Raw genomic sequence first — 19,712 nt, 5'->3', positions numbered from 1 at the left:
CTAATTTGTATTTTATTTACAAAGATATTCGCGATTGGTATTTTAACAAAATATAATTTCTAGCGTTATTTTTACCAAAGATTAGCCAACAAATTATCTGAAGCATATGATATTTGTTTGGTCTCTAGTGGATGGTTTAAGTGGTCATGTGCAAATGAGCCAACTGTGTTGAGTAGTGACTATGGTATTACTATAAAGGTGTAGAAGAAGAAGAAGAAAGAGAGTAAGAATAAAGGGGGAGAAGAGAGGGGTTGGGCGACAGTGGACTTCAAGTCACTTGGGCTAAGCATGAGAACATGATTAGTGCTCCTAAGCTTGTTCGGCCGAGCTATTAACATTGCATTGGCTCTATGTTGTATGATGCCCACAATGGCAGCTAAGGTTGTTGTGTGATGTTCATGGCGGAATAATGTTTTATTTTTATTTTTATTTTTATTTTTATTTTTATTTTTTTCATCTTTTGATAGCTAGTTGTCCTTTTGTACAATTGGATGAGGAACAAAATAGTGGGGGAGAATGTGAAGAAAGTAAGGAGAAAAAAAAAAAAAAGAAAAGGAAAAGACAAATAGTAAGAGAAAAAGAAGAAGAAGAAGAAGAAGAAGAAGAGAGAGGATAGTAGTAAATAGAGTACAAGGGAAGAGGAAAATTCAAAGGAAAAAGAGTAAGAGGGAAGAGGAAAAATTGAAAGAAAAAAAGGAGAAAATAAAGAAAATGAGAAGAGAGGAAAGAAAATTATATGAAGATGAGAGTGAATTACAAGGAGAGCAGGAGAAATTAAGGGTACAAAAAAGGAAAAAAAATATATGAATAGGGGGGGGGGGGGAGCAAAATAAATTGGGAGAGAGGAAGCACCTAACATATATCAACTTAGGCTTGCTCATTGTAAATGGGATACACATGCTAGAAAGTTTGCATTCGTAGAAACAAATTTAGAGGTCCACTGTATTGTCATAAGTTTGGAAATTCTAAAGGCTTTTGGTACATTGCTCAAACACTTCGGAGGCTAGTCAACCTTAGCCCAGCCAAAATGAAATATGATTAAGGATACTTTTGTTGCTCACTTCTACTTCAATGATTATAAATGAAGTATTTACCCTATTTTATATTATTTTGTGTTGTGCAATTCCTTTGTTTGTGGGATTATTTTCCCACAAGAGGCAATGAGATGAATTTTAGTTATTTATACTGATCATCCTCCCTGACTAATCGCAAAGATTTATTTGATCCTACAGTGTACAGTGAGCATTTAGAACACTCCCTGAAAGAATTGTATGCAAATACTACAATACTTTGGATCCTTTTGACCAAGAAGTATGTAGAAGACTTTAGAGAAGAACGATATAGGCATTCACATAAAACCCATGTATACATACATATGCATGGTATCATCTTTAGTAACAAGTTGATGAGTTGTGATTTCTCCCTCACTTAGTGTATGGATCATTTTGTTGTAGCTTCTTCTTTGAGCTTGGCTATTATATCTTTTAATTGTCATAATGAGCTTTCGTATTTCTAATTTGTTTCCATTTCACTAGACATCAAGTACACTAAAACTTGGCTATCAAGGAATGACAAGTTGAGCTACGATTCAGTCCACCTTCTTGTTGTAAGAAGTGGTTAAGTGGGAGCTCTTTTGGAATGCCCTTGGCTTAGGTCTTTCATGTTGACATGATATTGTGCGAGTAGGATTACATGGAAAGTTGGGAGTATCCTTAGTTTTGGAGATAGCTTCATTTAGCCAGTTACCTTGCCAACACATTAGATGATTGAGAAAGGCCCCTCACACCTCCTCGTTGACCCTTTACAACTTGAATGCTTTAGTTTGGTGTGGAATTAAGCTACGCAAAGACTAGATCTTGCTTATTTGCACACTTGTTCTTTGGCTTGTGTCATCCATTGCCAAATTTGTAAGCTATTACACTCTTGCCTCTATACATTATAGCAATGGTGTTGGGCATCAACAATTTTATGGCTAACTCAAAAGGGCACCAATGTGTGGACATGCTTATTAGGTTGTAGGAGAATTAAGGCATGTCAAGCAATTTTGGCCAATCTTTTTGGTCAGCAATCATATGGTTCCTTAAATATAGCTAAAACAAACTAGTGATCCTTTTGGATTTGTCATCTATTTGCCGGTGAAATCTTGTAGATAAGACAAGTTCAATGCCATGAATTGGAAGAGTTCCATCTGAAATTGCGTTATGACTCTTCCATCCTAATCACTAGCTATGATGATAGAAATTCCCTAACACTCAACCACATGATTGAGGAAGTAGCTAGTAGTCAGGTAGTTTGTCTTCACCACAATTGTCCTTGATAAGTATTGTTTCCATATAAGAAGGCCATGTACCCCAACAACATCTCCTTTTAAATGGTATACCACGTCTAAATATCAATTAGTCTGTGACTCTCATAGGCAATGGATGTCTTTACTACATAAGCACGTCTCCAATAGCAAAATTATATAAGTCTATATGCACCTTGTAAGGCTTGGTGTGGTTAGGGATAATTTAAATTAGTTCTACTATAATAGGCTTAATGCTTCAAAGGTCATTCCACATTAGTCACTCCGCTTTGATATCTAGTTCATCTTAAGTAGGAAGGTGATGCTAAGCCTAAATAACCTTGATAAGTTGTTAATAGCAATTTTCGAGCCAAGGAATGATCTTAACTTGGTCATCTTCCTGGTTCTTAGATTGCATGAAATTTGGTCCCATTCATATGAAGGTTCACACCTCCTAGCATATATGCCTTAAGAATGTCACCTCACCACAAGAGAAGACACACTTCCCCATATATATCTCATTCTCTTTAGCAATTAAAAGATTTGTTTGTGTTATGCAAGTGTATTGGGGATTTTACTATACATTACAATGTCTAGATACAGCACAACAAATCCATCCAATGTACCATTTTCATAAGAGTACAAAAGTGGTGGGAACATTTGGAAAATCAAAGGATATATAACCTAGAATTCATAAGAGCCATACCATGTTACTTATATAACCTCAGGTTCATCTCATTTGGCAATGCTCACTCAATTGTATCCCAAACACAAGTCCAACTTGGTGAACCAATAGATCCAATATGCATCTCCAAGTTTGTAGGACAAATTAATGGGTTTGGATATTTATTTTTCCTTATGACCTTGTTAAGCATCCTATAGTCACTGCACATGCAAAGAGAGTCACCATACTTCCTTTAAAAGAGAATGAGTGGACTATAATAGGCTTTTGATGATTAGATGTATTTGAAGTTACTCCAACACAAGAGAAGTCATGTAATATGTACCATGGTTAGAGGTCCTGCACTAGGTTCCAACTCAATCCAATGGTCCACCTCCCTCATGGGTGGTAATACCTTCAATAGCTTTGTTGGCATGACATCCTTTTGGTCTCCAAGGATTCAAAACTCAATGTTTCACCTCTCCTTGGGTAGTAGCTTTTCCGTAGCTTTGCTAGCGTGACATCTTATTGCTCTCCAAGGACATCGTGAGTCTTTATAGCTAGTCCCTCCATAGAGAAAGGAGCTAGGTTTCCTGCATCTTCAAGGTTGCAAGGTATATCAATTCCTTCCTACTTGCCCCAAGTTGCATATTGAATAAAGGCTTAGCCTTAATGGAAGTTTCATGAGTAACCAGTATCATACAAGTATTTCCCTCTTTCAAGATGCATATGATACTAGTGAACAGGTGCAAAAGCTTAAATACCATTTAGGAACTCCATCCAAAGGACTATAGGATAGTCGCCATGGGCACCATCGATAGATCCACTTTGTCACACCATTCATCAATGTTTAGCTTTACCACTTATATTACATCATTGACGCACTTGGCGTTAGAGTTCACAACCTTAAGCCACCCTTGCTCTTTCTCATATATGATCACCAAGCTTTTCGACTTCCTTTGCCTCGAGGGAATTGTTGGAAATTCAACTATCCACCAAGAATGGTTCTCCAATCCATTCACTACACTCTTCATTGCCTTTTTTTTATTAGCCCTGGATGCATCAACCCTTGATATGGTAATGAACTCATGTGTCTTAGATTTTTTTATCATTCTCCCCTTTTTCTAGAATTAAGTCTAAGAGTTTACTCCTCTTTGGGCACTCCATGGCTCAATAAGGGCTTTCCCAAAGAAAGCAAACAATATTTAATTTTTCACCACCACTTTGTTTTCATTAGTTGGTTTGCCTTTGTTGTTTAAGGATGGTCTTTTAGCTCCCCTTCTTTGCTCAATTCCCATTGTCACCCATACCTTTGCCCTTGTTGTTCTTGGGTCTATGACTTTGATGGGTTGGATTTCTAGAATTGCAAGAGAGATTCTAGTATCATTATAGATGAATTCAAAATCTTGTGCACCTTGCAAATGAAGCTCAACCGTTGCCCATTATTATAGGTCGTCCATAAATGTGAAAAAGGAATCCTTCTCAAGCTTGTTCAAAATTCCAATTAATAGCTCAAGGAGTTCCTTCACATAATCTCAAATACTCCCTTTGTGGTTAGTCATCAAACCTTGCCACAAGCTTCTTGCTCCACATTCTTGGGATAAATTGTTTCATCTCCTTCTTGAAGTCATCTTAAGTGTTGATAATGCAAATGTCATTCACCATGTTGAAATATCTCTTCCTCCATTATATCGTTGTGTCCAATATATAAGAGGGCAATCTTAATCTTCATAGAATCCTTCCCTACACCTATAGCATCAAAAATATATTTGTGCCTCCATTACAATAAATTATCAAGCTCATTATCATTCATGGATCCACCATAGGATTTCTGTCAAGGAACATCAACTTTAGATTTAACATTGGTAGTAACATTACCTTGGATTACTACCATTTTACAAAGAGACTAATCCACCTCGATCTCCTTAATTTCCTCCTTCATGGCCACGAGGTCGGTTAAAAGTAGCTCCATCAAGGCATTAAGTTGTCTCTTCCAAGAATTTTATTGCAAAGTTGAGGGGGCGTGCATCTCCCAAAAAGCTCATCTTCTCGCAACTCAAACCCTTCTGATGTGTTAGCCAATTTCCTTGCATCAAGGCATTAAGTTGTCTCCTCCAAGAATTTCATTGCAAAGTTGAGGGGGCGTGCATCTCCCAACAAAGCTCATCTTCTCGCAACTCAAGCCCTTCTAATATGTTAGCCAATTTCCTTGAACTTATCTTATTCATAAGCCACAATAAGCACCATACTAGCAAGTCACACTTCTAGAAAGCCAAAACTGAGTGTGGCTGCTCCTTCTTTCCCTTGCCAATACCCTTCTCCTATACACGCAGCTCTCTCACAATTAAAGCAATAGAGTTGGACCACTCTAACACTCTTGCAAGGCCTTGAGTACTAAGTTTGCATGAACCCAATATTTTGGTTTTGGATTTGGACAATTTCAAGGTGTACTGCTTGAAGATGCCTAAGAGCGGAGGATATGTTGAAGTTTTCTCTTGGTGGCAAAGTGATTCTGGCTTGATGGTTTTTGGTAACTTTTTTTTATTGCAATTTGTAAATGTTAACAGTATTGCTAGTCCGAGCCTTGAATTCACATAAATGGACTTAATGTGACAGCCCTTTGACCTTGTAGAAATCCGAAGTCTACAATTCGAGCCTAATAAGGGATCATTAGATTTGAAATCTAATTAAAACCATATAACATTTGAAAATAAGAATGTGTAGCGAACATTTAAGTGGAGAAAGTATAAATGCACAAAGACTAAGAAAGATGGTGCGTAAATTATATTTAGATGGATAGAAGCATAAATCCTATGTACATTCCAAAGCCCAAAATGATTCCAAGTGCTCCCAGAGTTTATTAGTGGAGTCCTTTAGCAATAAAATTTTAATTAGACCTTTACTCTCTAATTATATTTGTAATAGACGTGTAAAGTCCATTTCCAAACACTTACATTTTGCTCTCAATCTTAGTGTCACATTGGATTTCAACTTCTGCCTTATAAACCTTAAATTTGTCAATTACTTCATAAGATAAACATAATAGAATCTAGTAAAATCATCTATAAATGTTGCAAAATATTTTTTTCCTCCTATGGTAGGTGTACCATGCAAGTCACATACATCACTATGCACTAATTGAAGTAAAAAAGAAATTCTAGCAATTTTGTTAGGAAAAGGTTTTCTAGTTATTTTGGTTTTAATACATACACTACACTTATCATCCATGTCATTTACATATCTAGGAATTAATTCCATATTAGCCATATCATGCAATTTTGAAGTATTAATATGTCCTAAACGATTATGCCATAAAGAAAGTGAATTAACAATATAAACAGAAACATTCACTTTATTGATATTAAGCTTAAACATACCCTCATACATATAGTCTTTTCCCAAAAAGACTCCACCCTTGGAGAGTACAAATTTGTCAGATTCAAACACTAACTTAAAGCCAAACTTATTAAGTAGGCTTCCAGAAACTAAATTCTTCCTAATTTCTAGTACATGGTATATATCCGTAAGAATTAAACTTTTTCCAGAAGTAAATTCAAAAGTAACATCTCCTTTGCCTTTGACTACAGCAATGAACAAATTTCCCATGTGGAGAACATTGCCATTTTCCACCAGTTCATACGTTGAGAATGAACTCTTGTCTTTGCAAACATGCCTTGTTGCACTTGAGTCAATCCACCATGCACTGTCATCTTCAACAACATTGATTTCAGAAATCATAGCCACAAACTTGTTAGAGTTTGTTCCATCTTCCTTTTTCTTGAGAAGACGACACTCATTTTTGTAGTGTCCAGGTTTTCCACAATGGAAGAATAAATCTTTTTTTTTATTTTTTTTATTTTGATTCTTGATAGAATTGAAATTCCTCTTTAGATTCCCTTTCTTGGGATGTCTGGGCTGTTTAGAGCTGCCTCCTTCTTCCATCATATGCATTTTGGAAGTATGCTCTTATATGCTTTTTTGGTTCTGCCTAAACACTTCCTCAGTTTGGAAATGTTGACCTAATTGTTCAAGAGACATATCATCCTTCCTGTACTTCAAATATTTTCTAACATCTTTCCAAGATGGAGGTAACTTATCAATAATAGACGAAACAGAAATGCATTCATCCATTTTCATATTATGTTGATTAAACTTGTTAAGGATATGTATAATTTCATGAAACTGCTCTACACCAAGTCTACTATCAAGCATGGTATAATTGAAAAAAATTTCAGTCAGAATTTTCTTACTAGTCGCATCATTTGTGAAATACTAAGCCTCAAGTGCATCCCACAATTCTTTTGCAGTAGCCATATTCTAATACAGATCGAACACATTGTCTAAGATTGAATTACAAATGTGGCCTTTGCATATATAATCATCTTGTTCCCATTTTAGCCTTGCACTTCCTTGAGCCAAAGTCTCATTCTCATTCACAGGAGGTTTGGGGGTGGTCAAAACATACACCACTTTGAGACCCGCAAGAAGAAAGTGCATCTTTTTTTGCCAGTGCCTAAATTTGCTTCCATCAAATCATTCAAGTTTGACGAAATCCGCAGCAAATTCCCTCAAGGGCCATTTTGAAAATAACATTTTAAGACTGTAGATCAAATATTGTAAACAAGTAAAGAAAGTGTTACAAAACTAAAAACGCTTCAAGGCACATTACAATATTATTTTCCTTAAAATGTTATTTGTCCCCACCAGATCGATGTGTATTGAGTCAGCAAATACTTTTGCAGGATACAATGAAGCTTAAAATATAATCTGATATAAGTTTGTGTTATACACAAACGGAAAACTGATCACAAACACCCTTAGAAGTATATGAACAAATTTCTGAAATTTTGTTTCTGCAGAAAACAGAACCCAGTATTGAAGAATAATAATCTAGTTTGCAAAAGTTTTTTAAGAGAAAAAGAAAGAGAGAATGATTGAATTTTCTATATTATTCTTGGAGTGAATTTTGTCTTTAAATGGACATAATTATACCTTTTCCAAAAAGTTACATCTATTCATTGGCAAAACAAATTTATGAAATTGCACCAGGCATCGACTTGGTCGCACCAAGCGTCGACCTGGTCGCACCCTGGTCGAGCCTTGGTTGACACATTCTGGAAAACCAATTATTTCTTCATGTTCAGAAGACTTGGTCGCATTTCCAAGGTCTCCTAGTCGTGCCTTGGTTGATACATTCTGGAAAGTCAATTATTTTGACCATTATATTATTTATACGGTTTAGATTGCACCACTTGATCTTATAAAAAAATATAAGATTAATTTTAAGTCATCTAATCATGATCAACGGTCACGATCTGGCAACGATGCAAGCGTGCGAAGTGTTAAGTGTTTGTGTGCCAACTAAATGCGCCATATAGCCCACGCCATGTGCGCGCCCGTGTGCGTGTGCGGACGGTGCAAAACACCCTCGTAGGGTGCACTAAAGTACACACTAACACTATTTCTTAACCAACTTTAAAAGATTATTCCACCTTATCATTTATTAATGACTTTTTCTTTTCCACTCTTTCCAATGTGGGACAAACTTATATAGCATTAAATATTTTAGAAAATATTTCAAAAAAATTACAATCAAGAAATATCAATGAATTTTAGTCAAAAAAATAACATAAATTTTGGAAATTTATAGAAGGTTGGAAAACCAAAAAACACAAATATATATATAAATTACATGACACCGAAATGAATTAGTCGAGTGCAATATTGGAATCTAGTAAAATATAAAGTTGATTCCAATCCATCAAAAATTAATTCGGCTATCCTAGTCAACCGAGCCATTCTCTTTTATCCCTTTTATGATACTGAACGAGACATTTCAACAATTGGATCATTGGAGTTATCGTGCTATTACTCTAGGGTTTCTATTTTTAACCATGGGTTCATAAATATTCCTCTTACTACAGGATGCTTACCTAGCCAACACTTAGATTAAAAAAAAAAAAATCCGATTCCTTTTCATTTCTTTGTATTTGCTTTCATATTCTATTTTTTCATTATAATAATCCATCTTCAAAGCCATTTGAACTGCTTGAGCATTCACAATAATAATTGGATGATCCCACATGAAATCAAGAAATTAGGGGAACACAATTTGTAGTTCATCATTCATTCATTTTCTATTCATCATATTCACATAAATTATGAAAAAAAAATACAATTTGTAAAAATTAACCCCTACACGCGAGAATTATGAACATGAAAACAAACTATAGGCAGCCTCCAATTTTGGAAATATTTTTTTCAGTAGTTACTAAGTTAACAAAAGTTATGCAACGAAAAGGGCAAAACAAGTTATTAGAAGTACACAATCCAAGTTACTTGAAAAAGAAAACAACTTAGTAGTGATTTTCTTTTTGGTGAACTCATAGGACATTCTAAATCAAAACATATGAACAAGTTTGTTTTACTCTCCAATTTCATTGATGCCATTTACTTTGACGTACAACAACAATTGGTTTCTTGAAGAATTTCATAATATTGCTTCACAATGTATTATCATAGCTTTCGCAAAACAAAAAGAAAAGTGTACTAACAAAAAAAAAAAACCATTTAAAGATGAGATTCAAATTTTAAATCACATAAGATCCAAAAACTTTTCCTATGTTTGGGGTATAGAGTTCATGCGTTGCATTTGGATAAAATGTACTATAAGATAATATTACATTTCTTTTAACGTAGATAAATTCAAATTCAAGTGTTAAGATCATGCTTCTAAACTCTCTACTTTGTATATTTGCATGCTAACCATTTCCTCCTTTATATTCAACAACATAGCCCAATAATAGAGGCCAAAAATTCTTGTATGACTTTGCATTCAAATTGAAGCTGAAGTCCACAGCATATTCCAAAACTACTAGAACAAGGATGACAACCAAGAGTTCTGAAAATTCAACAGAAGAATATATTCATAAGACATAATAAATGAATATTCACATGCACCAACAAAAAAAAAAAAAATCACATGAATATTCACATGTTCATTGCATATCTATAGAACACACACAAAACAAAGGTACTCATAACAGATATAAACAATTTGGGGGGAAGGGGATCACATAATTTAAGAGAAGAAAAGGCTCATAACAAATCTATAAAAATTAAGTAGCAATAATAATAAAGGGATGTGAATATTCACATGCTCCAACGAAAAGATTCACATGAATATCATATGTTTTATCTACAAAAATCACACAAAACAAAGTAATTCATAGCTGATATAGGTTAAAAAAAAAAAAAAAAGGTTCCCATTGTTTTAGAAATATATAATTATATGGAAAACCTTGATTGAGTCTATGCTACTTAAAATAATAATATTAACGTAAAATTTGATGAAACATTAATACTTCTGCCAAAAACATTTAATTGTGAAAAATAATTATTTTTTAGTTTATTTTTTAGTTTTTCAAGATTTATAATAAAAAGGTAGAAACTAAGGAGTTTGTTTAGTTGTGCAAAATAATTTTCAATTTTCATTATTGAAATAATTACAAAAAAAAAAAAAAAGACAATATTTTTTAAAAAATTTTAAAATTTTATAAAGTAGTATTTGGGATCTTAGATTTGGGGCTTGAATTTGGATTTATGTGAATTCAAAAGAAGTTTAATACATAATCCACATAAATCAAAGTCCAAGATATGAATTCAATACTTTCATTCACAAAGTAAGAAATCAAAAATTTAGAAAACGACAAAAAGATGGTTTCTAATTTTTTTTTTTAATATAAATTTAGAAAATTATAAAATTATTCATTATTTTTGCAATTATTTTGAGAAATTAGCAATAGAAAATAAAACTATTTCCATAAACAAATAGTCACAAAACTCTTTATTTTTTAATTTATTTTATACAAATATAGTAAAACTAAAAAAATAGTTAATTTTTCATAATTCTTTGAAAAAATAAAAATTATTTTCCGCCTATCCAATGCAGTTGCATTTAATACTTGAGCCACATGGCAATCTCTTAACTCCCACGGTGTGGTTCAGGTGGTAGTACGGGTTGCGGGAGTACCTCTCACGAGGTCAGGTATTCAAATCCTCTCGGGTTCATTTTTGTTCCTGGATTCCTGAAATTTACCTTTCTTTGGAGTTGTGGGGTCAGCTTCAAGGGGCGTGGGATTAGTCTCGTGGACCGTAAAATGGACATGTGCATAATCCAAAAAAAAAAAAAAAAACAATAATTTATGTGGAGCACATAATGACTCCTAATATCTACAAGTCAATAATTTTAGTTAAAGTCATTTATTTTAGGAAATGTTAAGAACCTATAGAAAAAGCTATCCTTTGATTTAAACACTTAAAACAATAATTCTTTTTATAATATGATATGCATACAAGATATAATTAATCCAATAATAATCATGCTTTAGGGCATGATTTGGAGCATGTTTGGGAGCCAACAAAATATAATGCTATATTTACCCGGTGCGTAATCTAAAAATATATATATATATATAATGCTATATTTAGAAATATGGATTTTGGATCTTGAATTTGGATCTGAACAAGTTTCAATGCAATGTTACATTACATCTCATTCAAATTCAATATAAATCCAAATCCAAGTTCCTCCATTTGGACATTCAACAAACAACTGTAAAATGGGCAAAAAATGGAGAGCAAATTCAAAGATAGAGGCAATAACTGTGGGTCAGTGGGTGTAAAAGAAGCAGAAACAATTATTGGAAATAAAGAGAAGGATATGCTTCTTGCTGGTAATAAAGAAGAAGATGAGGGCATTCAAAGTGATGGGAAGGCAAGGTCACCTAATTCTATTTTACATGAAAACCCATTTGAACTACTGGACAAGATACCGGATGAAGCAGGTGTAAGGATTCTATGGATCAGAGAAATGTAATTTTGAAGGATAAATCTCCTGTGGGTAAAGGTAAGTATAAGCTATACAAAATCATGAAGACCAGCATAGTTCAGGAACCAGTGGCAGAAGAAATCAAATTAAGCAGACTTCTACAACTGGCAAAGGGGCACAGATGACTAGAAAATAAAGTTAGAAAGAAAGGAAGGCCCCTTTGTAAATGGTAACTCAACCGAAGCAACCTTATTGACTCCTTTGCTCTTCAAATTGAAATTCTCTTCCTGCACCAAGTGATCTCTACTCCCAAGAACACATCAATGGATGTTGGACTGTCAAAAAATTTTTGAGGCCCAAATGTCGTGTTTCATCCATTTAAATTTGGAAAAGGTAAATTATGGGTTTCAAAACTTCTCCAACTCTCTTAGATTTCTCTTTATTCATCTCAAAAACAAGAATCTGGTCACTAAAACTTATTAGTGACAACTTTGTGAATGGGATTTATTTTATAAATGGAAAAACTTAATAGCTATTAGTCATGGATCCTAATTATTACTGACAATTTCTAATAATGGGGTTTTTGTTAGTGCTTGTTGGGTTATAGAGAGAACAAGGAAAGCAAAGGATATTGATAATATTTTTTAGAAGAATGCAGTATCACTTTTGGAATTTATGGTGATCACAGATTTGGATTACTCAAGCTATAATAGTTCAATTGTAAGAAATTTTCCTTATTTCATTTGCTGAATTAGGATCTTTAACTATCATAATCATCACATGTATCGGCTTCATACAGAAAATAAAAGTTTCAAGAAAACCATACCAGAATCAGCAATAACGTAAACCAGTCTTTGAAGAAAACTTGCAAGAATCATTTCTCTCGCTTAACCCTCTTTCTATCTCTATTCTTCACTAGATTATATGGGTAAACTGATGAGAGAAAGATTGGTGGCAAAAGGACAATTTCAACCCTATATATATAACCATTATCCCACTCCCCATAAAAGTAGGCATTAATAGAAAAAAAACCCTTCTCCTTCCCCATTAATTCTCATAGAATTTTAAAAGTTAAAAGTCACCTTAATCCATTAATCTAAAAATGTCCATTGAAAAAAACCCTTCTCCTTCCCCATTAATTCTCATAGAATTTTAAAAGTCAAAAGTCACCTTAATCCATTAATCTAAAACTGTCCATTGCCTTTTCACTTCATGTGGATCATATTTTAACATTCTCCCACTTGACCCATATGAATGACATTTATTTGAATTGACAAGGTAAACATAATATGCGCATAACATTAGCTTATCCGTACTTTAGTGAGATTACAATAATATCATAATTAAATAACTTACCAGCATGAGTCATGGCGATAAATATCAATAAGGTGACATATTTCCTTCCATGTACAACAATATTAGCAAATTACTTAATTATAATCCATAATAGGAAGTAGTTGTAATGTCCCCATAATGTCTTTGTAAAAGACGATACCTGTTACCAATAATCCATCTCCATAATTACATTATTGATGGTAAGCGGCAAAAATGTTAGAAACACAATTAACAATATCTCTATAAATGTGATAGAATAAAACATAAAGATCAAACGTATATAAAGGATTACAACAAAGACCCATGCGATCAACATGTTCCTTAAATGTCTTTGGTGCTAACCCTTTAGTTAAAGGATCTGCAATCATGAGCTCAGTTTTAATATGTTCTATAAACACTGTTTGTTTCTGAACTTCTTCCTTAATGGCCAAATATTTGAGCTTCATGTGCTTAGTGTCATTAGAATATTTGTCGTTCTTAGAGAAAAATACTGCTGCGGAGTTATCACGATATATTCTCAACAATCTGGTAATACTATCAACAATCCCAAGTCCCAAGATAAAATTTCGCAACCATAAACCATGAATTGTGGCCTTAAAGCATGCCACAAACTCAGCTTCCATAGTATAAGCTGCTATGATAGTTTGTTTGGCACTTTTCCATTATATTACTCCTCTAGCTAATACGAACAAGTAACCAAAGGTTGACTTCCAACTATCAACACAACTAGCAAAATCTAAGTCGAAGTAACCAATCACCTCCCACTAATCAGACTTTCGATACGCGAGCATATAGTGTCTTGTTCCTTTCAGGTATCTTAAAACCTTCTTTGCAGCTTTCCAAATCTCCATTCCGGGATTACTTTGGTATCTCCCAAGCATTCCAACTGCAAAACTAATGTTCGGTCTCATACAGGTTTGAGCATACATCAAGATTCCAACAACAAATGCATAAGGAATATTTTCCATTCTTTTCTTTTCTAATGCATTCTATGGGTAATTCTTTTCATTGAACTTGTACCCTTTACAAATAGGAGTAGGAGTGGTCGCACATTCAGCCATATGAAATCTTTCTAGAACTTTATTGATATATCCCTTTTGAGACAACTCTAACAATTCACGTGATTTATCACGAAATATTTCAATTCCTATCACGTAAGTTGCCTCACCCATATCTTTCATTTCAAAGTTCATAAAAAGAAATCTCTTAGTTTCATTCAGTAAACCAAGATCATTACTGGCAAGAAATATAGCGTCAACATATAGAATCAAGAAAATAAACTTGCTCCCACTAACCTTTAGATATATACACTGATCAACAGTATTTTCCTTAAATCTAAAGGACGTGATGGTATCATTAAACTTAAGATACCATTGTCTGGAAGCTTGTTTAAGTCCATAAATTGACTTCTTTAATTTGCATATCTTATGCTCCTTTCCTTTAATCAAGAAACCTTCAAGTAGATCCATATAAACCTCTTCATCTAAATTCCTATTCAGAAAAGCAGTTTTCACATCCATTTGAGATAACTCCAAATCAAAATGAGCCACCAAAGCCATTATGATCCTAAGCGAGTCTTTTTTCGATACAGAAGAGAACTTCTCTTTATTATCAACACCTTCCTTTTGAGTGAAACCTTTTGCAACAAGTCTAACTTTATGTTGTTCAACATTGCCATTGCAGTCGTGTTTGGTCTTAAAACCCCACTTACTTCCGACTGTCTTAAAACCTTCAGGAAAATCAACGACATCCCAAACTTTATTTTGCTCAATTGATTTCAACTGATCATTTATAGCATTGATCCATTTTTCGGAATCACTACTTTCAATGGCTTGTGAAAATGAAACTGGATCTTTACTTGTCCCTAAATCATAATCAAATTCTTGCAGATATACCAAATAATCATCTAAAATAGCTTATCTCCTTTCTCTTTGAGATCTCCTTAATTATATTCCTTGTGATTGTACTGCAACTGGTTCATTGGTAACAATCACATTATGGAGTGACTGATCACTTGATTGTTGTTCAATATTATCACATTGTTCGATAACTGGAGAAACAACAATTTCTGTTGAAGTTCTGGGCATCGGGATAGGCACCCAAACTTCTTCAATGACCACATTACGTGATACATCACTCCCACTAATTTTACCATTCTTAACGAATCTGGAATTTTCGGTTTCAACAACTCTTGTAGTATGGTTAGGATAGTAAAACGTATACCTTTTGGACTTCCCTAGGTAACCAATAAAGTACCCACTTACAATTCTAGAGTTCAATTTCTTTTCATGTGGATTATAAACCTTAACCTCTACTGGACAACTCCAAATATGAAAGTATCTTAAACTCGATTTCATTCCCCATCCACAATTCAAAAGGAGTCTTTTGAACTGTCTTACTAGGAACCCAGTTAAGCAAATAAACGAATGTCTTAAGAGTTTTGATCCACAATGAAATGGATACTAAGGAGTTACTTAACATACTCCTAACCATTTCCATAAAAGTATGATTACGCCTTTCAGCCACACCATTCTGCTGAGGTGAACCTGGCATTGTGCATTGTGCACAAATACCATGCTCTTCTAGGAATTTAGCAAATGGTATTGGACATTGTCTTATTCCATCATACCTTCCGTAATACTCACCACCTCTATCTGATCGAATGATTTTCACCTTTCTATCTAATTGTTGCTCAACTTCAGCAATATATGCCTTTAAAGCATTTATCGCTTGAGACTTTTCATGTAAAAAATAGACATAACTGTAAGGTGAAAAATCATCAATGAAATTAATAAAATACTTTTCTCCACCAAAAGACAATGAGTCGAAAGGTCCATAAATATCAGTATGGACAATCTCCAAAAGTTTTTCACTTCTTGTGGCGCCTTTCTTTGTATGTTTAGTTTTCTTTCCTTTAATACAATCCACACATACATTGAAATTAGTAAAATCAAGGTTTGAAAAAATCCCATCTTTTATTAATCTTTCCATTCTTTCTCTGGATATATAACCCAGTCTTTTATGCCACAAGAAAGAGGAATTTTCATTTACTCTGCTACGTTTAGTTCCAACATCATGATGCAGGTTGAGAAGTGTTTCAGCAAAATTCTTATTAAAATTAAATCTATATAACCCCTCAAATAAAACACCAAAACTAACAAATAAACCATTTCTCAACAAAAGAAAACCCTTATGCTCAAAATACAAAGCATAACCTTCATAATCAAGTCTTGACATGGAAATCAAATTTCTAGAAATAGTAGGAATATAAAAAACGTCAAAAGGTCCCAACAATGACCTGACTTTAAAACCAAACGTAAAGTTCCAACACCAACAATTGGTACTTGAGTCCCATTTCCTGAGACTATAAAATGCTCATTTTCCTTTATGTTTTGGATCGAAAGGTATTCCTGTATCGAATTTGAAACATGAATACTAGAACTAAAGTCAATCCACCATGTATTAGGAGGAACTTGTGTCGTATTTGATTCAAAACATACATAAGTTAATAGCTTACCTTTCTTTTCTAACCAAGCTCTACGTTTTAGAAAATTTTTCTTTAAATGCCTATAGCCATGACAAAAATAACATTTCAGTCCATTATGTTACTTCTTGTAAGCCTCATTGCCATGAGAAGGTCTCGCAACCTTCAATGGATCTTTCTTGAAACTCTTTTTTGGTTTCTTTCCTTTTGCTTCCAACTCCATAACTCATAACATTAACCGAATATTGTCTTTGTTGCCTAAGTCTTGCCTCTTCTTGAATTAACATACTCGCCAATTCATTCACATTCTACTTTTCCTTAATAATGTTATAGTGAATCTGAAATGGCCCATACTGAGTAGGCAAGGAATTCAGAATGAACTGAACAAGAAAACTTTCATCAACATTCATACCCAAAGATGAGTCTGGCAGCTAGATTGGTCATTTCAAGGACATGTTCATTCATTCCACGACTTTTATGGTGGTAAGTTCAGCCATTAATCTCCCTCCAAGGGACTTGTCCACCAAACTAAATCACGATCTTCCACCTCCTTGAAATATTCCTTTGCATTTTCAATTTGAGGAAGCGTTGACTTAAGATTGTTCGCAATACACATTCTCATAAACTTGATGTTTAATTTGTTCGATCTTTCCCATGACTTATACAAAGTTTGCTGCTACGCACTGCTTATTTCAGTAATAGCAGTCGGTTTGTCAATTCGCAGTGCTAAGTCAAGATCCAGAACACCAAGGTGGAACTGAATCTGTTCCTTCCAGTCAGAGAGATTAGTTCCATTAAAGATCGAAACAAAAGAAGCTAACGAACGAAGCGAAACAGGAACTAACACTGTAATAAATTATTACAACATTAATGCCTTGAGAAAAATCACTTTCATTAGTAATATGGCGTTCAATCTTTGGACTAACTAATGCAATATACTAACATTCAAATTTGATTGTGATTTTCACTCACCTAGGCATATTTGATAACCCTTTAAAGTTTGATTGGTTTGTCACCTTTGGGCATCAATTCCAATCTGACTATCATTATATCAATTATTCTAATTAATGTAATGATCACTTGAAAGTTGGTGCACCATTGGGTCAACCGTAATAATCAAATAATCATTCCATAATAATTTTTACAAAATCATATTTCAATTCAATATTTATAACTCTTCTCGGTAAGATCACTTTGGTGACAACATGCTAACCATAATATAAACATCGATTGATAAATATCCAAGCAAAAATTTTGTCCATGTTCAAAGCAGATAAATAATAACCCACACCATTACTAATTTATTTATCATATGTAAGTGATCCATACTAAATTCAAACAATAAAGCATGCATTGGTTGACTTAGTAACAAAATATTCCCTAGTCGTTATAACGTCGTTTGCTTAGGTGGTGTTGATGACGTGACAGTGGGGCCCAGTGACGATTGTGCTTAATTACACCAGGTAAATTCCCAGGGAAGTGGGGGATTACAATGGACCGCTTAAGTCTCACTTTCCTAAACAGAATTTTTCTTAGACACGTAATTAACATAATATATCACTACAAAAGTGATGATGATTTTGGAATCATGATATTACAATCCAATAAATCTAGCCACTACATGCTTCCATCAATTTTTCATTAAATATGACAAACAACATGAGAACTTTCCGAAATCAAACAAACAATCATCATGAACACAAAACATTACATAGTTAACAAAATCAATTTCTATATTAAAAGGAAAACCATGATAGTTTCAACCATAGCTCTGATACCACATGTAAGACATTTTCCTTATTTCATTTTTTGAATTAGGATCTTTAACTGTCATGATCATCACGTGTATCAGCTTCATACAGAAAATAAAAGTTTCAAGAAAACCATACCATAATCGGCCATAACGTAAACCACTCTTTGAAGAAGACTTATAGGAATTGTTTCTCTCGCTTAACTCTCTTTCTATCTCTATTTTTAGAGAAAGATTGGTGGCAAGAGAACAATTTCGAATCCTATATATATAACCATTGTTCCACTTCCCACAAAAGTAGGCATTAATAGGAAAAAATCCTTCCACTCTCCATTATTTCTCATAAAATTTTAAAAACCAAAAGTTAACTTAATCCATTAATGCAAAAGTGTCCATTGTCCTTTCATTACAAGTGGATCATATTTCAACATCGACACTACTTTAAAAGTGATTGGATGAAAGTTAATGTGGATGCCAATTTAAGGGGCAACTTGAGTAGTATTGGGATAGGTGGACTTAGGTTTTTCATGATCAATTGGAATGGCCTCCTATATAACAGTCGAATGATCTACCACGAGATGGACCTTCAAGTTTGGAGTGATCGATTTCACCGAGCTCTTCAATCTCGTTTGAAACATTACATTCATCTATAATTGCATGTCCCAAGCTCATCATATGTGAAAACTTATGAAAAAATTAAAGTTTATTTAATAAAAAAGCAATCAAACTTCATGATTGGAATTTGGGTCTCCTGCATGCAATTTGGATTTTATACTCGTAAACCAAATGAATATGACTCTTTGATTAGGCAAATGAATTCGGGGTCTTATTTCCTATATAGTTTGCTTTTTGTTATTTGGTCTCAGACGTGCCAAAACAGTTTTTTTTTTTTTTTTTTTCTTGATCGGTAAATATAAATTATATTGATCAAAATGGATATATACAAAAACTCCAGACATACCCGAGAGAAGGAAGACCAATGCTCCCCATCAAACAAAAACAATGCAAATACACTCAACCTGAGCATACCCAAAGCCACAGAAGGCCATCAATTCTAATAAAAAAATCAAACGACATTAAAAAATAACTCAACAAAAGCACTAAAAGATACCTTTATAGCAACTCAATTATCGCCGGAAAAAAAATCATGTTGGCCAAAACCATCACCGGAATAAAATAAAATAAAAAATGCATGGAAAACCACCATGCAAAATCAGATTTAACTCCTCCTAAAACAGCATATGCAAATCAGCACGTTAGAACAGCTCTGAATTCAGAAACTGTAGACTGCACAATTGCAGTACATGATTTTAAATGACATTTTCATTGGCTACTATTTAATATTTGAGTCGCAAGTTCATCTCTCAA

Source organism: Malania oleifera, chromosome 4 (assembly GCF_029873635.1).
Source record: "Malania oleifera isolate guangnan ecotype guangnan chromosome 4, ASM2987363v1, whole genome shotgun sequence".
Lineage (NCBI taxonomy): Eukaryota > Viridiplantae > Streptophyta > Magnoliopsida > Santalales > Ximeniaceae > Malania > Malania oleifera.
The sequence above is the reverse complement of the archived record's forward strand: the minus strand, read 5'-3'. Positions refer to the sequence as shown.